Here is a 25,464-nt window from a genome sequence, read left to right on the forward strand (position 1 = left end):
AAAACAATGTATCATGGATAACTGTAGTAGCAATTTTATTGTAGGATCATGGCTAAATGGGAACAAAAAGGGAGAAAAGGAGGTTGTTGGGAGACAGCCCTATAGCCTACACTGGCCTAATTGGTAAAGGCCTAACTATTGGGTACGCTCTGACACTGAGAGGGGTGCTTAGGCTAGCTACTGGATGCTTTTCCCAAACCTTATATGATTTCTGGCAACGCTGGTGGCATAGTGGTTAAGTGCTACAGCTGCTAACCAAAGGGTCGGCAGTTCGAATCCTCCAGGCACTCTTTGGAAACTCTTTGGGGCAGTTCTACTCTGTCCTATAGAGTTCTACTCTGTTCTATAGGGTCGCTATAAGGCGGAATCGACTCAACAGCACTGGGTTTGGTTTGTTTTTTTTAATATGATTTCTGGGTCTAATTATCCCAGGCATGAGTAGCTAAGACCTATCCAAAGATTTAAGGCAAGGACAGAAGTCAGTGTGCCAACTGGGAGGTGGATACAAGAAAGCAACTGATACTCTAAGGTTCTTCCTTCCGTTCCCAAGGCTCCCACCTCACTGGAGAAGGACAGGACATGGATATTACTATGCAACATTGTAGACTGTGTGAAACAATGGCTCAATGGCTCTACTTCTAGAAATGTACCCAAGGAAATTACTATGAGGGAGTACAAAAATGTTTATCACAGTTTTATTTATAAATGTATAAATCTGGAACTAATCTAAATAAGGGGATATAATAGTGGGATGCATAAAGAAATTACACAATAAAAGCAGGTTTTGAATTCAATTAGTGATTTGGATTTTTTTCATGTTATATTAGATACACAGACACCCCTAGTCAGAAAGAGTAAATGGGCCAAAATATTAATCTGTTCACAGCTCAGAGGTAACTCTGTTCACGTTTGCCATCTCTATTCTCTAAGTTTCCACAACATACATGAATTAGTTCTACAGTTACCAAAACAATTAAGTACAAATGAAGATGAAGGCAATTGGACCTCTTAAAATTCTCAAGGCTTAGGCTTGGGGACACATACTAAGAGAAACACTGCTGTGAATGGATTTGCATCCGCAGAGCTGTAGCACAATGTCAACCTGCCTGCTGCTTCCACACATGTGCATCTTCTTGGCTATAAATCAAGACGTTGACCCAGACAACCACTGATGTCCCTGATAATATCAAATACAGTCTTTCTCAAACTCAGCACCAGGTGGGCCATAATGCATGGAAGAGCCTGGACCACCTCACCTTGCTAACAACACTGAACTCACCTGTTAAAACGCTTTTATACATTTTCTTCCCTCTCAATATTTCTTTATTAACAATCAAACTTTTCCCGACAAAAAATCTCCACTGTCTCCTAGCTAAGGAGCCCTGGTGGTGCAGTGGTTAAACTCTTGGCTGCTGGCTGAAAGGTCGGTGGTTCGAACCCACAAGCTGCTTCATGGGGAGAAAAACGTGGAATCAGCTTCTGCAAAGATCACAGCCTTGGAAATCCTACGGGGGAGCTCTACTCTGTATGATAGGGTCTCTAGGAGTTGGAATTGACTTGATGGCAGGCAACAGGTTTGGTTTTGGTTTGGTTTCGTAGCTAAAGGATTATAAAAACTCGAAGGGCAAGACCTAAAACACACTCCCTGTGTGTATTCTGCAGACTGCCTTGCACAGTGCATTGATCAGAGCAAGTAAGCTACAAATATTGATGGATTCATTCAACTAATCAAGAGACCAGCAATGAAACCACTTCTATTCTTCCTCATTCTTAGATGAGTAGCCAACTCTATTTCCTAACTAGGTGGCATCAAGGAAAATTGTCACCACTCTTTCCTCACCTTGATACTCCTACTAAAGTAGTCTTATTGTTCCTAAAATGTGACGTGATGATGTGGAACATATATATTTGTGTGCAGGGAGAAGCAGGAAGAAGATATTAAGGATTTGCTGAGTAAAAACAGGGAAGATGAGTCCTGTAGTCCAAATGTGGACAATGTTGGTGGGAGTCCAGGTGAGAATGATTACCTCAACTGTCACGGTCAAAAGACAAGGCATTAGATCACAAAGGATCATGGTATTAAGCTCAGTTCACAGCTGTGGCTCCAGATGACATGGAGGCTGTATGGAGTAGTGATATCCTGTCAGTTGTTCTGTCTGACAACACTTCATCTGCCCCTGCAACACATGTGGCAGCTCTATTTTAGCAGTCAGCATGGTAAAGAAAATGGAAGTGAAGCAAATGAAAAGGCAAAAAGCTGAGTACCCCAATTGGCAACTAGCCATTGTCTATCACACCTGGTGTAAAGACGTAAAGAATACAGATAAGCCCCGCCTACCTGTCCCAGTGTTCACCAGGTGGCAGCATGATACCAAATGCTCTAAACTCATTTCCAGTTGCCCTCGAGTTGACTCCAACTCAAGGCGACCTCTTATGTGCCAGAGTACAGCCGTACTCCACAGGGCTCTCAATGACTGATTTTTCAGAAGTAGATCACCAGGCCTTTCTTCCGAGGCACTCATGAGTAGATTTGAACCACCATCCTTTCCATTAGCAGCCAAGTGCATTAACTGAGTGCACCACCCAGGGGCTCCACTGAGGGCATTAAGCTCATCTGACCCTCTCAAAAGCCTGAGAGGGAGCCTATAACCATTCCTATTTGCAGACGAGGAAACTGAGATACAGAGTGATGGAGAATAAATACTGAAGCCTAGATGGACTAGTTAAAATGTATATTTAAAGGCCCTTGGTACCGGTGTGTGCCAGCAAAACAACCATTCACTGGTCAGCACAAACATCACCAAAGAGGTCGCTATGAAGGTGAGGTCAGGACTAAATGAGAGGATGGACATGGAAGCGCTCTGGAAAAAGGAGCACATTACTTAAGCCACACACTGAGCTGCATATTGAAAGGAGATACAGGTGTAGCACACACTCTGCAGAGGCGTGGGTAACGTCACCCTGTGCCCCTGTTAGAGCTGAGCAGCCGGTGAAGCACTCCCAGTCTACCGGAAATGAGCTGACGTTGAAATGGGCAATACATGGCAGAGTGAAATTATGACCAGCAACAGTTTGAAAGCATCCAGTCTGTGAGTTACTGATACATTTCTAAAACCAAAAAAAAAAAAAAAAAATTACCACAGAAATGACTTTAATGAAATCAACTACAGATTGCCAGAGTGAAATTCCGAAGTGACGGATATATTTTTATAGCCTAGGAAAGGAGTATTTTATATGCAAGAAACAGCCATAAATGGTATTCTCATTTTCTTGGATGGATTTTATTTATGTACGCAGATCCTTAATCTGGGGCAAAACTGCACGACATGAGGTAATCCCACCACTGGGAAGCCCATTTAATCCTTTCATTTCCCTTTTATCACGTACTGGTTATTCAGACACTCCAGATTGCTTATTTCAGCGTAATTCTCCTCCTGTGTGGACTGGGAAACGTTCTGTGAATTTTGGTTAGTGGTAATATTTTGGACAAGTCTGCAAGTCAAATTTTGCATTGGATCACTACATAAGGTAATTTAAAACAGGCCAAGTAGGTAGAGATGAAAAGGCAAAGCACTTTCGACCATCAGAAACATTACAACTCACAGCTATTTCTTTATCAGATGTGTTGAAAGCATCATGCCAGTCTCACTATATTTCAGAATTCTTTTTTAAAGAAAAGCCTGCATTGCAACTCCCTGAAAGACTTATTAATGTCTTTAAAGCAAATATTCAACTGAGTAATGTTAACATTTACAGTGAAAATTATCTTATCTCTAATCATTTTAAGTTCTGGCCTATTTTGATCTATAACTAATGATTCTGGTGGGGGCAGGGGAGGGATCCAGATATCTTAAAGAAAGAGAGTACGGTCAACTGTTTCTCTGAGCGAGAGAAAAGATGAAGGCAAGATCCATTTCAAGTTTCAAATGTGCATCGACAGTTAAGCACAAAGCTGTGGAAAGATGCACAACCATCTGAGACGAGCATCCTGATGAGGGTCCCTGGACCTATGATCCAGGCTGCCCTGCCAGGGGTCCTTCCCTTCTGCAAGGCCTGGGGAGACACCCAGAATGCTTTCAGCCTAGTCAAAGCACCAAGGGACAAAGTTTCTTTAACAATGATTTGACGGATAAATATAAGCTTAGGTTTTTACTAAGTAAAATGTGAAGCTGCAGAACGCTGCATCTCACAGCTGGAGAGGCCGTGGAGAACACCTGGTCCGAGGCTCTCCTTTCATGGGGGAGGAAACCCTGAGCAAGGGGGAGGGAGGAGTCTGGCACTATTAGTATTACCCAGGGAGGTCGGAGAAGCCTTCTGCCAACTCCAATAATTCCAGACTCACTATTTGATGGTTTTCACACGAACCCAAAGCAAGGAAACACTGAATCATCAGATGTAAGAATTTTTTATGAGTCTAAAAATCCAGATGGCAGACAAGTAAGTATATAAAATGCTGATACCTGATAGATCATAACTGTTCAAGAGTTATACTTGAGTGATTTGAAGGAAAGAGCTTGCAATGAAAAGTATTTCTGGGCCTCCTTGGTCTATGAGGAAACCCTGGTGGTGCAGTGGTTAAGAGCTATGGCTGCTAACCAAAAGGTCAGCAGTTCGAATCCACCAGGCACTCCTTGCAAACTCTATGGGGCAGTTCTACTCTGTCCTATAGGGTCGCCATGAGTCGGAATCGGCTCAACGGCAATGGGTTGGTGCACCACCACCCTGGGTGGTGCAAACGGTTAAGCACTCCATTACTAACAGAAAGGTTGGTGGTCGTAACCCACCTGAGGCTCCTCAGAAGAAAGGCCTGGCAATCTGCTTCCAAAAGGTTGCAGCCTTGAAAACCCTATGGAGTAATTGTACTCTGCACATATGTGGTCGCCACAGGTCTGAGTTGACTCAGTGGCAACCGGTTTGGTTTTTGGTTTGGTCTTTTCAAAGTATCTTAGTAAAAACAACAACAATGGCAACCTCAACAACAATCAGTATGATAATCCAAGAAAAGCTTAACCACCTGCCATTTCTGAGGTCTCCAAAAGTTTTTCACAAGGTTACAGCATGGACCCCAAGACCTAACCAACCTATCACAGCAGGTCCCCAGGACATTGGCTGATTGGTGGGGAACAAGGGATGTGACAAGTTCTTGCCAACCTTTTCTGCGTCAGAAGAGGGTAATTCTCTTTCCTCACCCCTGCAATATGCCCTAGGGAAGCTGATCCTGTTCTCACAGCCTGAGTGACACAGGAAGGTGATGACAAAGAAACAGAGGACACTCTGCTTGCTGAAATGACTAAAAATATGTTTATACTTACTGGTAAGGCAAGTGATACCAAACTTTGGTATACTTCAGAGTCACATGGGGTGCTTGTTAAAATGAAGGCCCCTCCACCACAGATGATCACAATATGCTCTACAGCCCGAAAACCAAATAATATGAGCCATTCATGATATTAAGTCCAGGAGGACAGAAAAATAATCAAATGGTGTGAGTTTTATGAAGGAAGGCTTCTTAGAGTAGGTGCTGGAGGAGCTTAGTTGTGAAGGATGTAATGACAATTGATGAATGGAGAGGAGAAGACGGGACTGCCAGGAGCAAGAGGTGCCATAGGCATGAAAGGCGAATGAGGATCATGTTTAAAGGGGGCGTGAGTTTAAATGCTGCATCACATTCAGAAGGAATGTGAGATGGGGTCTGAACAGACCATTAAGCTGTGAGGAAGACAACGGAGAACTTCCCAGAATGAAGAGATCAGATCCCATATATAAGAAAATGAGAGCCATTGCTGAAGCCCACGTGGAAAAAGGAATTTCAAAATCTCTTCACCGATGTGAAATATATCATGCTACACTGTCTTTTAGGTCGTGAGAAAATACTTTTCTTAGGAGCACACATGTTTTTGTCGTTAGTTGCCATCGAGTCTGTTTCTACTCACGGAGGCCTTATATACAAAAGGATGAATTGTTGCCTGGTCCTGTGCAATCTTCATGATCTCTGGATGTTTGAGTCCATTGTTGTGGTTATTATGGCAATCCATTTCACTGAGGGTTCCCCTCATTTTTGCTGACCCTATGACCCTATGACATTATGAGTCAGAATCGACTCAATAGCAATGGTTTTTTTTTTTTTTTTCATTTCTACTTTACCAACCATGATGTCTTTTTCTAGTGATTGGTTGTTTCTTGGGGATGTGTCCAAAGCAGGTGAGTCGAAGTCTTGCCAAACTTGCTTCTGAAGACTATTCTGGTTTACAGAAAAATACATGTACTGCCCTAGTAATTTCATAATCATGGTTTGTGTGCCTCTTACCATTTCAAGCTCTGTACTAGAACTCTGGACAGTGAAATACAACGGCTTATAAAAATCAAAAAAATTTTAAACATATTGAACTTCTTTTTTTATTGTGATTTAGGTGAAAGTCTACAGAGCAAATGGTTTCTCATTCAAAAATTTACACCCAAATTGTTTCACGGCATTGGCTGCAATCTGCATTGTGTCAGCACTCTTCCTTTTTCCCTTTCCACCCCAGGTTCTCTGTGTCCAGACGTCCAGTTTTCCTGGCTCCTTCTGCCTTCTAGTCCTTGTTCCTGGGTAGGTGTTGCCCATTTAATCTCCTGTACTTGATTGATCTAAGAAGCAGATTCCTCACAAGTGTTGTTTGTTTTGTAGGCCTGCCTAAACTTTGGTTGAAAGGTGAACTTCAGGAGTGGCTTCGGTTCTGAGTTAGAAGGGTGTCCAGGGGCCACAGTCTCCAAGGTTCTTCCAGTCTCTGTCAGACTAGTAAATCTGGTCTTCTTTGAGAATTTGATCATTTGTTCTACATTTATCTCTTATTCTGTCTGGGGCCCTCAGTCAGAGCAGTAGGTAGCGGTAACTGGGTACCATCTAGTTCTTCTGGTCTCAGGGTTGTGTAGGCTGTGATTCATGTAGACTAATTGCTCCCTTGAGTCTTTAGTTTTTTCCCCCCTCTCTTTTGCTCTGGACTAGAAGAGACCGATAGTTGTATTTCAGATGAAAAGCCGAATTTTTCTGATGAAGAAACTAATTACTGTGACCCCTCCATGCATCAGAACCTGGCCCACGGCTGGCCACAGTGCTGGCTGTACCTTGGTCTCTATTATCGGACATGACAGGTCAGCTGTCAGGTCACAGGACAGTTAATCCAATGAAACAGTGACTGCCCAGGATGTAAATTACAGGGGGAATTCACAGTGTTGAGAACAAGACATAAATTGTAGGCCAATATTTTCTATTATCTGCCTAACATTTCCAGTTAGAGGTTCAGCCAGATACCTGTACTCAATATGCAAAAGACATATTTCAAAGACTTCGTGCCTACACTTCTGATCACATACCTTTGCAATGTCTTGCAATGTATACTCACTGCATCTCTAGAACCGTCCCTTCTTTTCGCACAGGATTCACCAGGGGTTGGAAACTAGGTTGGGTGGTGTGTTGAATAAGAGACGGTTCCTGCCTTCAACAAGTTCACAGTGTAGACACAGAACTCACCTAATGAACAGAGGACAAATTTTCATACCTAGGTGTCAAAGTCCCTCACCACCTTGATATCCCCTGACCCTTTGAGTTTCCCTATTTCTTCCTTTGTTCTAATCAAGTACATGTTTTCTCCATAGATGATGCATTCTTTCCAGATACAACGACTGACAGCTCTCTAGAACTTTAAAGCAAGCAAGACCACAAACAGTTGACACACACACCACTGCAGATTACTGCGAGGACTTCCTAAAAGACAGAACATTTGGCACTTCCTTCCTTTTCTTAAATTCAAAACCCTTTACTACATCAGATAAAGTATTGTAACTGTGACAATGCCTGTAAAACGATCGTGTAAACTGTAATGTTCTAGACCAATGTGAATTATCACATTATTTTTTCACATGCCTCCTGGTTTGGAGAGAAATACTATTGTTCTATTGTAGCAATTCATTTACTGAAGTAATTAAAGAATAAATAAAACCACTGATTAAAACAGTATAATCCATTTGCGTCAGTGATCACATCATTTCCTTTCCCCCAAAAGGCCAGTTTTTAGCTTTCCAAAAAGAAAATGATTATCCCTCAAATTAATCCTTTGTCATTAAAGCTATAGACACACATTTTAAAATCAAATCAGAAAACTCAGTTATCCACCCACTAGAATTCTCACGTCCTCATTCAAGATACGTAGGGTATAAAAATTTCAAGCCATGATCTCCAAATTTACAATACAGCAGACTTTTGCGGCCTGTAATTCAGGCCGTCAAAGTTTATGCTCAAACAAGAAGCTACTGCCCACCATCTCCTGACATCTTTGTGATGCGTAAAGAAATTGGACCCTCCTCAGAGATCTCTTCACTCCTTCTTGGATTTGACACATTTAATCTTTTTTCTCTTTAAACTCTGAAGTTCCATAGTTTTTTCCCCCAGGGGAAAAAACTTCGCATCAAGTTTCAGGGGTCATCTGAAGTCAAGACCAAGCTAGCTAGCTCCCTTTTGCACAAGTGAAAACTTCCTGCGTTAAGAGCAAGTAACTCAGAAAGTCAATAGCCTGTGCCTTTGGGCAGCCAGTCAGCTAAGTAGTCAACAGAAATGGAAACCAGGGCTTCTAACCTGTTGTTTCTGGTTCTAACTTCTGCTAAGAATTTACATTTCTAACAAGTTCCCTGCTGAGAATTTGCATTTCTATCGAGTTCTAAAAAGTTATACATAAGAATCACCTTAGAATCTTGTTAAAATGTAGATTCTGATTCAGTATATCTGGGGTAGAAATGCAAATTCTCAACAGAGCTTTGAGCTGAAGAAACCAGTTCAAAGCCCTGATGGAAATAGGTATTTAAAATAGAGGAAAAAAAAAATGTATTTCTTTAACAGTAGAGGAGAAGTGAATTTGCCCTTTCTTATTAATAAAAAATAAATAAATAAATAAAAATTTTTTCTTAATTAATGACAGAAGCGTACAGTAAGCCATTGAAAAGAGGATCACAAGGAAAGGATCCATGGTCGAAGCAGACGCTAGCCAGCAGCACTTCAGATGTCACCTCCAAATTGGGGTAAAAGTCCACACAAACATATTTAGTCTGACTCCAGCAGTCATCCGTCAGCGGTGGTTTGCGTGTTGCTATGATGTTTTCAGTGGAGCTTCCAGACTAAGACAAACTAGGAAGAAAGGGCTGGTGATCTACTTCTGAAAATCAGCCAGTGAAAACCCTTTGGGTCATGACAGTCCACAACCGATCATGGGAACAGGGCAGGGCTGAGCTGTGTTTCATTCCACTGTGCACGGGGTTGCCACGAATTGGTGCTGACTTTATGGCAGATATGGTCGCTATGAGTGAAACTGACTCGATGGCAATAGGTTTCTGGTTTTAACAACCACTCCAGCAGCAGGAACTGTCTCTGTTCTTGTGAAGTAGCCAGAGAGCTTTGCTACAACAAGATCTCTGCTGGGAGAGAACTCCAGCATGCAAACAGGGCAGTTAGAGGGAACCGCAGCTTGGTCCTTCCCTCCTGGTAGGCTGCCCAGCTCCTGTTCCAGGTACAGAAATATTAAACTTAACCAAAAAAGGATACTTAGACAAGAGACAAGGACTTGAAAGCTCTCCTGCAAGGCCACCTGTGTCATGAGTAACAAATGCTCCTCCTCCGTTCGCTCATTCTATCCTGAGCAGCCTTGGTTCAGGAGTTATAACTGTTTAATTTCAAGAACCTGAGTCTGAGAACAAAATGTCCATGTAGAAAAAAACTCAAAAAGAAAAGGTAGATTCGGCCTTAAAATTTCAATCACCTAGTTACTTCTTTGGATGCTAAGCTGTCGCTATTAACCACACATACTCATTAAACCTTATTATTGAAGAGAATGAAAAGGGAGAGGAGAGAAAGAATACAATTACTGTAATTTAAGAAGAAAAATTGACAATAGAGAGGTCATTTAAGAGTTCATCCAGGCTCACCCTATATTTTATGCAGGGCAAAGGAAGTGACTTGTGCAAGGTCACTCAGCCAATGTGCAGTCACCTTTCAAAACAGGTCTGGTCTTCTGGGTCCCAGGACTCTGCACTATCCATTCATTGCACCATCTTACTGCCTGGTACTTCCTACTACACATATAACCTCACCATTAGAAAGACTTTACAATGTGAAAAACATCCTAAGAGTCTGCAAAACATCTTGGATTAAAAGGAAACCATTAAACAATTCCTGATAAAGTCCATACTTGGTAGAGTAAGTCCTGATATGGACTCCACAATACAAGGAACACAGTAAATAAAGCCCGAGGAAAAAGGGATATACCATTCTGTCCTTTGGGAGGTCACCTCCTCCTACAAAACTGTTTTTTTCTAGCCATACCATAAAATAAGTCTGCCAAGGAGAGTGCATATTCCTGTCATCACAGTGCACTATAATTAATTGAACAGTACTAGGCCATGTCTCCAGGGTTCAGGCTCTCCTGCTCCTTACAGGATACAGGCTCTGCCTGCCTGTCCCCAGACACCAGCCTCAGCGGCCTGCCTAATAAGGCAACGTGCAAGTTGACTGGCTGGCTCATAGGTCACCCACTGTTTACTGTGCAAACTCAGAGCTTGCAGGCAAACCAAGAGCCTACCTTTTGGCAGACAAAGGTTTACCCTTTGCCAAAAACTCTTAAAAGGCTGTACTGTTGGTCCATTTACATAATAATAGAAACTTTTCAGCAGGACCTGCCAGACGCTGCCACAGGGTCCCACTTTCTGGGTTAAAGAAAGCTGAACTTCAGCTGGGGTCTGTAATGTATTTGGTTGTTAAACTAACTTACTTTCCCCTTTGCCTTCCCCAGCCCCTTCCTTGGCTTGCCAGTGAATTCACATAAAGACAATCACCCGTGGAGCTTATTTAGCATGCTCCATGGCTTTTTGAGGCTCCCTGACTTCAAAACAGCAACCAGCTCTCTCCAAATAGATCACGTCCTGGATGCTTAATACAGAGGCACAGGCTCAGGTACAGAGAACAATTCCCCAGCATTCTAGAAAATACGTGCCAGCGAAAAAGAAAATTCTCTGTTCCCAAACAAGGAGGCTGAACTGTTGGCTAATCCAGGCTCGAATACAAACATTCATTATTTTAATTCTATTAAGGTCTGGGTTCAGAGACTCCTCCCTCACCCTGGGCCCTTGAGCTTCAATACATACAGAGTCACACAACAGATCTCTGGTGATTAATTGCCACTCATTCATCATTGCACAGATTTCCTTTAGCTTTTAGCCAGTGGTGCCTTTGTCACTCAGAAGGCATTCCACCACACCGGTCCACGAGAATTTGATATGTCCCCGTAGAGTTTTGAACACTACCGGCATTTCATGTTTTGACTGTGGGCTGGCCATGTTGGACTGCAGCAAATTTAGGAAGGGCCAGGGAGTATGAAATAGCAATATCTTTAATGACAGTACTCACCCAACGACATGTTCGTCATCCATGAAGTCAAATAGATAGCCTGAATATGCAATTACGGCAATAACAATCTGCCGCCGTTGTCATTTAACTCTTCCCTTTGGCCTAGTGTACGGTGTTAACTTTTTTCCAGATAGTTCCTTTACAATAATTTCTTAGCTACCCAACAGTTAACGTATAGCACCCATTCTTTGTTTCTCTGGGGAACGGAGTATGGAGCGTTTGAAACAAGAGTTATGAGAAATGGATGGCTGTAAATGCTGCTATGTGGGGGATGTAACTGAGATCAGTTTTTAGTTTTCGCTGATCCAGGGTTTACCTGTTCAGTCTCTAGGAGATTCTTTATCAGAGGTTATCTGAAATTGCTCTTTAGGAATTCATAAAGGAAAAGAGCAAGAGATGTGAGAGACTTAACACCAAAAGCTTAGCCTCTAGTTCTGTGTAAAGCAGCCTGGAAAAGCAAAGTTAAAAAAAAAAAAAAAAAAAAAACCCGTACCATCCTAATATGTCTTTGTCCTTACAATCTCAGCTCTAAAGGAATCCACTTGCACTCCCATCTGTCACCTCTAAGTCAGGCAAAGGGGCAGTGGTGGTTCAGTGGTGGAATTTTTGCCTTCCATGATGGAGACCTGGATTCGATTCCTGACCAATCTACTTCATGTACAGCCATCACCTGCCTTGCATTTTGCTATGATACTGAACAGGTTTCAGTGGAGCTTTCCAGGCTAAGATTGACTAGGAAGAAAGGCCTGGCAATCTGCTTCTGTGCATTGGGTTGCTGTCAGTTGGGAGCTGACTCAACAGCTAACCACAAGTTCCACAAAGCGGAGGAGGAACTAAAGGTGGCCGACAGGTGTGGCAAGAAGCTGGAGGGCCACTGTCATCCCTCAGAAAGCAGGGAGGATTCGTTTGTCCACAACAGCATGCAACCACTGAACTGTTGCCCTTTGTGTTTATTTTAATCCCAAACTGCTCACTTTTCCATTACTTAAGGCCCAATTATCCAGCACTGAAGTGTTATGTCCCCTCTTTCTCCTTCAGCTGCCAGCTTCTCTGGCTGTTTGATTCCTAATTAGCACTTTCACCAGAGACGAGGCCAGGAAAAGGAGAGCAAACAATCTACCTACCAGCTATCAACTCCTGCCAGCAGCTCTGTCAAACCAAGACTCGAAGAGTAGGAAGCTACTGCTTAAGGGTAGGTGTTGTACCTTCTGGCTCTTCCTTGCTGTTCCTATATGGCCATCCCTCAGGACCTTAGGAACTGCAAACTGAAGAAAGTAACCACAGGATAAACTAAATTCTCAAATAATCACAAATGTCTACTGAACTAACCTTACATTTCATTCTAATTAAATTTAATGTTGTGAAAGAAAATTCCTTACTCCCAGTCCCTGTGACTCTCTCTCTTTAACAATAAAAGATATTACTGGACTTGCCCTTCTACCTTCCACTGGCTTTTCTTCCCTCTCAGGCTAGGTCACCCAACAGGTTTCCAGCACAAAAGAACTATTCATAGACTTGATGGTATTAAACCAGCAACTGATTCTTAGTTTTGAAGGTATATCAATTTAGTCAACTTCCATTTACCAGAGCTAAAACCACTGCATTTTCCCCTCGAGATTAACATTGCACCAACTACATAGACAGTATGTCGAGGTCCTTCCCCACCCTGAAGATGGAACACTGTTCCTCCTAATATAAGCACGGCATCTCTTGGCTGTGGCATCATGTGTGCTATTCGACTGGGTGGCAGAAAGTGATTTTAAAATGATTGCAGACTAAACCCTCACTGTTTATATACTTTATTTTTAAGCACATTATCAGGCTATTTTTAAGGGTGTATTTTTAACTGGGACACATGTTTACCCTATGTTAAGCTTAAAATATGCTGATCTAGTTTGAAGCCTCCTCTGTAGTACTGATTTAACTCAGTCACAGTTACCCAAATCTAAGGGTACTGGCTCTTGTACTAATCCTTTTAAAAAGAATTCTTTGAAAACTGGATTCCCTAACTGCACTATGTAGTCCCCTAGTGGCAGAAAAGAATCAATGCACTTCCCAAAGTCAATTTCATAATCACTACTCTTTTTTTTTTACTCTTATAGGGTCGCTATGAGTCGGAATCGACTCAACAGCAGTGGGTTTGGTTTTTTTTACTCTTATAGGGGAAACCCTCGTGGTGCAGTAGTTAAGAGCTACAGCTGATAACCAAAAGGTCAGCAGTTTGAATCCACCAGGCGTTCCTTGGAAACCCTATGGGGCAGTTCTACTCTGTCCTATAGGTTGCTATGAGTCAGAATTGACTCAACAGCAACAGGTTTGTTGGGTTTTTTTTTTTTTTTTTTGACTCTTACAGGGTCACTATGAGTCAGAATCGACTTGACGGCAACGGGTCTGGTTTCTTTTTTTGGTACTCTTAATAGGACCTGCAGTTAAGTGATTACGGCTGCTAACCAAAAGGGTGGCAGCTCAAATCAAAAAGCCACTCCTTGGAAACCCTATGGGGCAGCAGTTCTACACTGTCCTATAGGGTCAATATGAGTAAGAATCAACTCAACAGCAACAGCAATGGGGTTTGTTTGTTTGGACTCAATAGGAGTTCCTGGGTGGCTCAAACAGCTAAACATATATATGTATGTATAAAAATATATATATATACACACACATATATATAACCAAACCCACTGCTGTCAAGTCAATTCTGACTCATAGCAACCCTACAGGACAGAGTAGAACTGCTCCATAGGGCTTCCAAGGAGCACCTGGTGGATTCAAACTGCTGACCTTTTGGCTAACAACTGTAGCACTTAACCACTACACCACCAGGGTTTCCATATACATATATGTATATGTATATATATATGCGTGTGTATATATATAAACACACATCTATACATGTATACACACATATATGTATATACTTGTAAAAACCCATTGCAGTCAAGTCAATTCTGACCCATTTCATAGTAACCCTACAGGACACTATAGAACTGCCCCACAGGGTTTCCAAGGAGTGCCTGATGGATTTGAACTGCTGACCTTTTGGTTAGTAGTCGTAGCTATGTTGTTGAAAAAAGGTATTTGCAATGAATAAGTTGGTCTTGCAAAATTCAATCATGGGATCTCTGAGTCGTTTCTATCAGCAAGGTCATTTTTCAAGTACTGATCCTTCTTTGTTTCTAACTTTTGCATTTCAATCACGGGTTAGAAAACCCTGTGGAGTTGTCAGTCCTATGCTGTCACATGGGGTCACTATGAATCAAAATCACCTCGATGGCACCCAACAACTAATCTTAAAAGAAAGCCTGAAGCCAGGACATTTTAGTTTAAGGCACCTTTAATATCTCTGGGATATAAGAGCTTAAATGTTAGCAAATTATTTCATTCATTTATTCCACAATTATTTACTGACCACCCCACAGGCCAAGCCCTGCTTTGGTGTTGGGAATACAGTGGTGACTGAAACAAACTCCCTGCCTGCATGGAGCTGACACCCTGTAATAAACAAATATTATTATGATACCATGTCTCATTCACCCAGTGGCCTTTTATTTTAAAGTCTGTGAAAAGATTCTGTAAGATATCTAGTTCTCTGGAAATGCAAGCTATTCTTGTATTGCTGGTTTATGTCTCTGCTCCCAGAGGGCAGCGACTCAGGATCCTCCCCGCTGTACACTGTTCATCCTCCACTCCCTCCAGGCCAGGCCCAACGTTTTGCCCACAATAAGGACCAGCTGAAAAAATGACTGCGGGCGTTAACTACTGGTGGAATCCACACTAAGGAGGCTTTATGTGACGTATGCTTATAACACAGTGATCCCAAATCACATGTATGAAGCATGTGATATACGACTTGAACATTTAAGCTAAGCTGTAAACAACCTAAGGCTGACAATTTCTCTCATAAACAATTTCTAATATCACGTTTAGCTACCTTGTGGTAGACAACTGCTTCTATGTGCTATGGTGTGACAGAGTGGTACTCCAGAAATCAAATGATGTCCTGCATTGGGCAAATCTGTTACCAAAGTTCTTTAAAGCTTTAAAAAGCAACGATGTCACTGTGATAACTAAGTTGCAGCAGACCAAAGCCATAGTCTTTTCCATCGCCTCGTATACATGCAAAAGTTGGATAGTGAAAATGGAAGGCAGAAGAACTGCTACTTTTGAATTGTGGTGTTGGTGAAGAATATTGAATATACCACGGACTGAGAGAATGAGCAAATCAGTCTTAAAATACAGTCAGAACGTTCCTTAGAAGCAAGGATGGTGAGACGCTGACTTGCGCAACTTTGGACACACATTAGAAAAGACCAATCACTAGAAAAGGACATCATGTTTGGTAAAGTGGAATGCCAGAACAACGAGGGAAACTCTCAGGGAGATGGACTGAAGAGGCAACGTTTCGTTCTGTTATACAAAAGGGTGCCTTGAGATGGAGCCAACTCAATGGCGACTAACAATAACTGCCTATAAAGACCTTCCACATCTCATTTAACCTTCACTACATAAAAAAGGACATTATAAATAAAGTGTTTTTACAATTTACGAAGTAGTTTAGTCAACGTGACTTCAAGTGCTCCTGCTAGCACAAAGGTAAATTTTACTGTCCCATTTCACAGATGGGGAAACTGACTTCCAGAAAGGTTAAAACACAGGGCTAATGACAATAGAGGAAATCACAAACATTTGACAGGAGTTTCTGTACATGTGGTATGGGATTGAGGAGGGATTGTTGGATCCCTGAAAGTTGTACAAAGCCCCTGGATTGCTGTTTATGCCTATATAAACTGAGATGACCAACCTAAACAACAAATTCAAATTCATAATCATGGTTCTTTCTAGGTTTTCAGAGCTCCTCTCTCTCTTTTCTGCCTCCAGCCTCAGTTGAGAAGCAGGAGGGAAAGAATTATCCCATATGTTCTAGAACTCAGCAACAGCTCTGAGGTGAGTGGGGAATAAGACCTGGCAACACGTGCCAGGGACTCAGGGGATGAGCGCCTCCATTTTTTTCTGATGAATAATGTGAAAAGCCTGTGAGGTTTTATTCAAAACTTCTGTCTTCAAGTGATAGTGGCTGTGTAGATGTCGGACTCTGGCTGAGGAAAGGGTGAAGTGAGAAAGAAAATCAGATTGAAACAAGATTCTCACTGCATTCTTCTGGTGACAGGTTTGGAACATGAGCTAATGCACACACTAGCCCAGCCAAAGTTTAACAAAAACAATGCTATCTACAGCTGCCTCGAGGCATCTTCCTAAGCACAAAACAGCCTCTTCCCACTCCTTCCCAGCAGCAGCTGGGATTTTTTTTTTATTGATGTGAGGGTGAGGATGATTCTTGCAAGCCAATATGTCATTTTGTTTATCTTTAGAAATATGTGGCCATGCTGATTTGGCAAAAAAAAAAGTTTCCTATAGCTGGAATATTTCCTCTCTGCAGTAACCAGTTTACGCAAGTAAGGGATGAAGTGCAGACCATAGGTGGGCCTTCAACGGACTCTGAGGCTCCTCGCCTGACACCAGGGATACCACTTCACTCCTCAGCTTGACCTTGCCCTTCAGACAACACAGAGAATGTTGTTGTTGTTGTTAGGTGCCTTCTAGCAGTTCTGTCTCATAGAGACCGTATGCACAACAGAACAAAACACTGCCCGGTCCTGCGCCATCCTCACAATCATTGCTATGTTTGAGCCCATTGTTGCAGCCACTGTGTCAATCCATCACTGTGTCAATCCATCTCGTTGAGGGTTTTCCTGTTTTTTTTTTTTTCACTGACCCTCTGCTTTACCAAGCATGATGTCCTTCCCCAGGGACTGGTCCCTCCTGATAATATGACCAAAGTACGTAAGACAAGTCTCGCCATCCTTGCATCTAAGGAGCATTCTGGCTGTACTTCTTCCAAGACAGATTTGTTCATTCTTCTGGCAGTCCATGGAATATTCAATATTCTTTGCCAACAGCATAATTCAAATGCATCAATTCTTCTTTGGTCTTCCTTATTCATTGTCCAGCTTTTGACTGCATATGAGGTGATTGAAACTTTTCAATTTTCAAACACACAGGATAGCAGCTGGTTTTGGTTTTCTTTTCCCCTCTTGCCTGGAAAATTTAGAACAAGTTTGAATCACGAGAATTTTTTTCTTTATTTTCTCTCCTTTATTATTATTTTGTTTGGCTCACTTCTTTTTTTTTTTTTTTGTTCAGTCTTTGTTTTAAACTTTTTTGCAGTCCCCCAGGGGGAAGCAAAATAACAAAATCAAATCCAAGAGGACCAGACATACAAGATTTGGGATTCTTGTGAGATGCAATAAACAATGGTTCACAGGATGTGTGTTATTCACAGGAAATGTGAAAGACGTCCATCATGTAGATATTAAGTATGGTATTCTTTTATTCTTAATTCAATCCTTCTTCTGTTTGGTTTGCTAGTCTGAACCAAAATCTAAGAAGTGGAGGTGAGTTGTTAGCGGCCACCAATTGGGCCCCTGACTCATGACAACCCATGTATGACAACATGAAACACAGCCCTGTGCTACCCCCATGCTTGGTTGCAGATCAGACCTTTATGATCCACAGAGTTTTCACTGGCTGATTTTCTTCCTAGTCCATCTTAGTCTGGAAGCTCTGCTGAAACCTGTTCAGCATCTTAACAACACACAAGCCTTCAGTGACAGATGGGTGGTGGCTGAGCATGAGGTACACTGGCCAGGAATCAAACCAGGTCTCCTACATAGAGCGTGAGAAGTCTACCGCCGAACCACCAATGCCTGAGAAATGGAGGTAGGGATAGAGTAATCACTTTTATGCAGCCCATGAATGAACTGATAAAATATACTTTGTTGTTGTTAGCTGCCATCGAGTTGATGCTGACTCATGGAGAACTCACGGGCTACAGAGTAGAACTGCTCCATAGGGTTTTCTTGGCTGTAATCTTAATGGAAGCAGATTGCCAAGTCTTTTCTTCCATGGTATCGCTGGGTGGGTTTGAATCACCAACCATTAGGCTAGCAGTCAAGCACAAACCATTTGCACCAAATCGCATCCAATCCAAAGCACCGAGTAGTAGAGCACTTCTCTTTTGCCACATGTAGTATATACGATATATATAAAACACACTATACATGGCAAGGAAACCCTGGTGGCGTAGTGGTTAAGTGCTATGGCTGCTAACCAAAGGGTTGCAGTTCAAATCCACCAGGTGCTCCTTGGAAACTCTATGGGGCAGTTCTACTCTGTTCTATAGGGTCACTATGAGTCGGAATCCACTCGACGGCACTGGGTGGGGTTTATACATGGCAAAAGAGAGGCACTCCACTATTTAGTGCTTTGGGTTGGATAATATTCTTACCAGGATGACTGAAAATTTTTAACTCTGAATTTCAGTCTTTAGTTATGTATGACAGACTAGAAGCGAGAAAGGGGTAGTCAAATTTATTTGGGACCTCTTGGTAGAATCAAATTTAGGGCTGGAAGAAGCTTTAGAAATCTTCTGGCTTAGTAGTTGGTTCTCAATTGTGGCTGACGTTGACTCTCCTGAGGAGCTTTAAGAAATCTCCATGCCCTGGTCAGACCTCAAACCAACTGCATCAGCATCTCTGGGGTGGGACCAAGGCATGCGAATTTTGTGGAAGCTCCCCCCAGATTCCACTGTATGCAGCCCTGGGTGGGAACCACTGCTCTTTGAACCTCCTAATTTGATGGTGGAACACACAGGTGGGCTTAGGTGGTGTCAGAAGCCAAGTTGAGACTCTAAGAACTCATAGTTTCCTTTTTTAAACACCGCCATCACTTATGTAGGGAAGTCTGCCTCATGGCGGTGAATTTAAATAAGTATCATTAGGGAATACGCAATTTCAATTTTATGAGTCCTAAAACATAAAATGTTTGAGAGCAAAGAACCCCACTCGAAGATTACAGAGTGGAATTATAAAACCACAATAAAATTCCCAGTGAACCAGGGGAGGGAAAAGATGAAGCAATGAAAGACCATACCCCCATTGCCATCGAGTGGATTCTGACTCATAGTTACCCTACAGGACAGCGTAGAACTGCCCCATAGAGTATACAAGGAGCACCTGGTGGATTCGAGCTGCCAACTTTTTGGTTATCAGCCGTAGCTCTTAACCACTACGTCACCATCATAATGAAAATCCCACCATTACATTGACATAACCCTATCCTGGGGGGTCCATGCCATCAGACCACTTTTGTTAGAAGAGATCTAATCTTCTTAAATACTTTGTGAGGTAGGTGATATTAATATTTCAATATAATAGATATTGGATATTAATCAATATCGTAATGAAGTTCAGTTCAGTGTATGTCTAACCACAGATGGTAAGCACCTAACTCCTAGAAATCAGATATAATGCAAACACAAGACACAGACACTCCCCTGAGGTCTGGGGTAATTCTTTCTTTAAAAACATTTCTCCTGGCTCCACTTCCCCCTGTCCTTAATATACATTACTCATGTGCTAACTTGGAAGGTTTATATTTTGTTGTGGTTTTCATTCTCTGTGTCTCAGAAACATGTTACTACAATTGTACAAGTTTGTCATCCAAGGAAAACAGCTAACAGTACCAGCAAAAATAAGTTCCTAGGGCAAAGGCATTTAAAAAAAAAAAAAAAAACCCAGAGTTTCATTTGTTCACTTTGTTTTCCAAAATGCTACGTGTGCCATGTTTTAATTTAAAACCAATGCGCACATCAGATTTGCCAAACCCAAAGCTGGAGCTAAAAGGAATTATAAAGATGAGCATGTGTTATCCTTTGTCAAAGGATGCTTCTAAACCATAATCGGTGAGCTGCAGTCTACATATTTCTCTAAAAGTGGAAATGTGTTCGGGCTGAGTGACACACATTCTTTCACCCTAACACCTAGCCATTTCTAGGCCATTTTAGGAAGGAGTTTAACTTGAGATACGATCTGAGATTATATCACAAAGTTTTTCCACGCAGTCTGATGTAGGCCAAGTGACAGATGACATGTCACAGATGATACTTAATGCTAAGAGGAGCATTACAACCTGCAGGTTAAGAACCTGGGCTCTTCAGACAGACATGAGTTCAAACCCCAGCTCTGGTACTTCCTAGCCGTGTGACTTCCAGGCTCATTATCTGCTCTAATGATGAAGACCATAAGGTTGTTGTAAGGATCAGGGACATTCACAGATATAACAGAGCACATGGCCCAAGATATTACCAGGTAGGCCATCTACTGCTTTCCACCATGTTTGCCTCTTTCCTTTCCTTCTCTACCCACTTCTACTCCTCACCATGGTAGTCTTTCCCAGGCACACGAATACAGAGATTATTTTCTAATTTGTCATCTGTACATTTAATGCACACTTGGATAATTATCCAGATTGATGAGTCCTTTACTCTTCCAATTGTTTCTCTTTTTATCAACTCATTGACTGTTGGGAATCACCATAATTCAATTTAGCCAAGTTCTGTGATGGGGTAGTATATATTTTTTTTTTTTCCTTTAACAGCAAAGGTTCATTTTATTGGCTCCTGCTGCTTGACAAGAAACAAAACTCTCGTTAATGATTAAAAAATGTGTACGTGGAGTGACATTGAGGAGAACTGTATACACACATATACACAATATTAATACTAGTTAATATTTAGGTGGCGCTTACTATGTGAAAGACACAATTCTAAGCACAGTCCATACAGTAACTCTTCACAACATTTAATCTTCATAACCACATTGTGAAGTAGAAGCTATTTTGGTCCTTGTTTTGCAGGTGAGGAAACTAAGGCATACATAAGTTAAGTCACTTTTCCAAAGTTTTGAGGTTTTTCATTGGCTGAGCCAGAATTTAAAGATTGGGTAGTGTTCTTCCAAAACATCAGGGACTGGATTATTGGGTTATACTGCACTCTTTTTTATTTTAATGATTTATGGAACTATTAGCAATTCTAAACACCTACAAAGGAAACGTTGTCCATGTCAACATAGTTTTGATTATTTTTCAATAAAATAAAAACTAGAATACTTCTTAATGTTTCACTAAATGCTCCTGAACATAGTACAGAGTTCCTTCGTGGTGTAACAGTTAATGTGCTCAGCTGCTGATCAAAGATTGGAGGTTTGAGGCCACCCAGAGGCACCTCGGAAAAAAGCCTTGGTGATCAACTTCCAAAAAATCAACCACTGAAACTCTTTGGAACACGGTTCCACTCTGACACATGTGGGGTCGCCATTAGTTGGTATCAACTCAATGACAACTGGTTACTTGGTTGGTTGGTTCTTCTTAATAAAGAAACAGCTCAGAGGGGGAGAATATGAAAGTTAGTAAAATTTTTTCCCTGAAACACTAAAAATCGGAATCACTGTGTTTAAAAGAAGGAGTTCTGACGGGCACGGTGTGAAGTCAATAAAATAGGTGCTAATATGCAGCTATTTTTTTTTTTTAATATGCAGCTTTTAAAAAAATCATGGAAAACCATTCAGCAAGCGTATGCTTGAAGTCAGGTATCAAACACAGCAGAATAGCTCTGCCTCCAGGCTACACAGCTCTCCCAAGAATGATGACATATTTTATGGGCAGACAGTCCATCTAATTTCTTTACCTGTAGTTTTAAAACATACTTGGTATCCATATTAATACAGCAGCTGCCTGGATCACGAGGAAGGTGATGAAATGATACAGGAATGAGCAAAGTGAGCCTTCCTTCTCAAAACAGTCATAGTATCTTACTTTATCGAAATTCCCACCCCAGGCTGGTCAGAACAATATATGAACAAAACATATATTGAAAAGAAAATTTAATGGGCACCTAAGTTTAAGGCATATGATTTCAAATGACCTAATTGTTATTTCTGGATTTTTACTCAATTCATGTAAAATTAGACTGCTAATAGCTGTAATACATAAAGCCAGCACTCGATCTGCAAAGATGATTACATGTATGGTACCTATAGCCGAGTCTTTTAAAATCCACTTTATGTAATTTCTTGGATAGGTAATATATTCTTCACAGGATTAAAACAATCTATAGAATGAGAAGGCTCACAGTGAAATTTCTCTATTCCAGTGCTCTCCCTCAGTTCCTAGTTGCTAGTTATTAGTTTCTTGTTTGTCCTTTCAGAGTTCCTTTATACAAGCAAATGCAAATAAATATTCTTATTTTCCCTTTCATATACAAATAATTATTGTTGCCGTTAGCTGCAGTTGAGTGGGCTCCAACTCGTGGTGACCTTATGTTTAACAGAATGAATCAATGCCTGAACTTCTGCCATCTCCTGATCTATGATATGTTTGAGTCCATTGTTGTGCCTATCACGTCAATCCATCTCCTTGAGGGTTTCTCTCATTTTCACTGACACTCTACTTTAACAACCATGTTGTCCTTTCCTGGCAATTGGTCTTTCCTGATTATATGTCCAAAGCAAGACAAAGTCTCCCTATCCTTGCTTCTGAGGATCATTCTGGGTGTATTTCTTCTAAGGCTAATTTGTCCGTTCTTCTGGCAGTCCACGGTACATTCAATATTCTTCGCCAACACCACAACTCAAATGTGTCGATTCTTCTTCTGCCTTCCTGTTTTTCATTGTCCAGCTTTTGCATGCATATGATGTGACTGAAGACTATGGTTTGGGTCAGGTGCACCTTTATTATCAAAGTGTTATCTTCTTTTTAGAACTTTTAAAAAGTCTTTTGCAGCAGATTTGCCCAAAGCAATACATTGTTTGATTTCTGGACTGCTGCTTCCATAGACATTGATTGTTGATCCAAGAAGAATAAAATTATACACAAATAGTAGTGTGTAATGTACCCTTAGCAATGTACTTTGGAGATCTTTCCACAGAGCACACAGACAGCATCCTCATTTTCTTACAGCTGCCTAGTGCTCCATTGTACGGAGGTTTCATGATTTATTTAATCAGTCCCCTATTGATGGGTATTAGGGTTTCTAATCTTTTCCTATTTCAAACAAAGCTGCAGTGTATAACCTTGAATGTAAGTATATCTGAAGGGATGTAGGTAAAAGAATATACGCTTGTGTCATTTTGATAGAAACTGCCAAACTGCTCCTTCTTGGCACTGGACCATTTTACATTCCCATCAGCAATGTTTCTTTTCTCCCCATACCTCTCACCAGAGTATACTATCAGCTTCTGGATTTTTGCTATTCTGTGCTTTCTCAGAATAGCACAATCTAGTTTCTCCTACTAAGAATGAAGTTGAGCATCCTTTCATGTTTTAGAGTCATTTAAATCTCCTTTCTTGTGCAGTGTCTGCCCAGCTGTTTGGTCAATTTTTCTACAGTGTTCGTTTTTTTTTTTTTTTCTTAAGGATACCTAGAAGCCTTATTTATATATTAGCCATTTAGATGTGATGTTATAGCTGTTGTTCTTAGGTGCCGTCGAGTTGATTCCAACTCATAGCAACCCTATAGAACAAAGTAGAACCACCTCATAGGGTTTCCTAGACTGTAACCTTTAAGGGAGCAGCTGGTCAGTCTTTCTCCTGAGGAGTTGCTGGGTGGGTCTGCTAACTGCCAACATTTCGGTTAGCAGCTGAGTGCTTAACCATTGTACCTCCAGGGCTATGAACTAAAAACAGTTTTCCTTTCTCTTTGATGGTTTCTATCACGGGCAACCCCCTGTAAAACAAAAAAAAAAATTTTTTTTTAAATATAGTTGATTTTGCCTGCCAAATCGTTCCACAGAAGAAATTCTTCTACATTTTATTCTGGTACTTTTTTTTTGGAAAAAAATTAAACCTACGCAAAGCTGAAAGAATGCTACAATGAACCCTCACCTGCCATCACCTAGATTCAACAATTATCAAGGTTTGCCATGCTTGCTTCTTCTATCCCTCTCTCTTTCTCTACAGGATGATTTTAAAGCATATGGGAGATAGCAAGTCATTTTATCCCATAGACTTCTGAATACATTTAAAAACTATGGACATTTTCTTGCATAAAAAAAAACCACATGCTATTGTCATATGTAACAAAATGAACAGTAGTTATTTGGTATCATCTAATACTCAACCTAGGAGCCCTGGTAGTCCAATGGTTAAGCACTCGGCTGCTAATTTTAAGGTCTACAGTTTAAACCCACCAGCCACTTCTCGAAGAAAGATGCGGCAGACTGCTTCTGTCAAGATCACAGTCTTGGAAGCCCTGTAGGGCAGTTTTATGTGTTAGAATCTGCTAGATGGCAATGGGTTTGGTTTTTTAATACATGGGCTATATTCAACTTTCTGCAGCTGTCTCAAAAATGTGTTTTTACAGCCAACTTATTCAATCAGGATGCATCTCAAACTTTTCATTTTTTTAAAGCATTAAATAATTTAAGTATTTGATCTATTAGAAATTTCTTTTATTGTATGATTCAATTTATTTATTTTTCCATATGGCTCCCAGTTGTCCTTATTTTTATTGACTAGTCCATTTTTTCCCCATTGATTTTAAATGACACCTTTTTTTCTTCCATTTATTTATTCTTCTCTCTCTATATATATTTGGGACTATGTCTGGCTTTTTTTTTTTTTTTTTTTAAATCTGTTCCACTGTTCTATTTACTCACTCACCAGTACCACGACATTTTAGTTATTGAGCCTTTATAACACATTTAGTAGCTGGTACCTCTTATTTGTAGCGGCACTGGTAGCTCAGTGGTAGACTTCTCGCCTTCTATGTGGGGATCCAGATTCGACTGCCAGACTATACACCTCACGCACAACCACAATCCATTTGTCAGTGGAAGCTTGTGTGTTCTTTGATGCTGAATATGTTTCAGCAGAGCTTTCACACTAAAACAGACTAGGAAGAAAGGCCTGGCCATCTCCTTCTGAAAGCCAACGGATCACAATGGTCCGACCCACAACCAATCACAGGGATGATATGGCATTTCATTCGGTTGTGCACGGGTTCACCATGAGTTGGGGCTGACATGATGGCAGCTAACAACAACAGCCCTTATGTATTTATCCATGTGAACGTTTATTAAATTTAAGACATTCTCAATCATTTAACACAGTCCCTTAGCCTAGGCAATTCTTCTCTCATTCCT

The 25,464-nt window shown here is 41.2% G+C and overlaps 1 protein-coding gene across 2 annotated transcripts in view; it reads right to left on the reverse strand.

Annotated features, from left to right (window-relative positions):
* SVIL (supervillin) overlaps positions 1–25,464 on the reverse strand; it is a 199,435-nt gene that overhangs the window by 133,918 nt on the left and 40,053 nt on the right. The window contains exon 1 of one of the 2 annotated variants that reach the window (XM_049881718.1): positions 7,354–7,376. The exons of the other annotated variant lie outside the window; for it this stretch is intronic. The gene's annotated coding sequence lies outside the window, so the exon portion shown is untranslated. Of the gene's footprint in view, positions 1–7,353; positions 7,377–25,464 lie in introns of those variants that run through there. 2 annotated transcript variants of the gene reach the window in all.

This window comes from Elephas maximus, chromosome 4 (genome assembly GCF_024166365.1).
Source record: "Elephas maximus indicus isolate mEleMax1 chromosome 4, mEleMax1 primary haplotype, whole genome shotgun sequence".
Lineage (NCBI taxonomy): Eukaryota > Metazoa > Chordata > Mammalia > Proboscidea > Elephantidae > Elephas > Elephas maximus.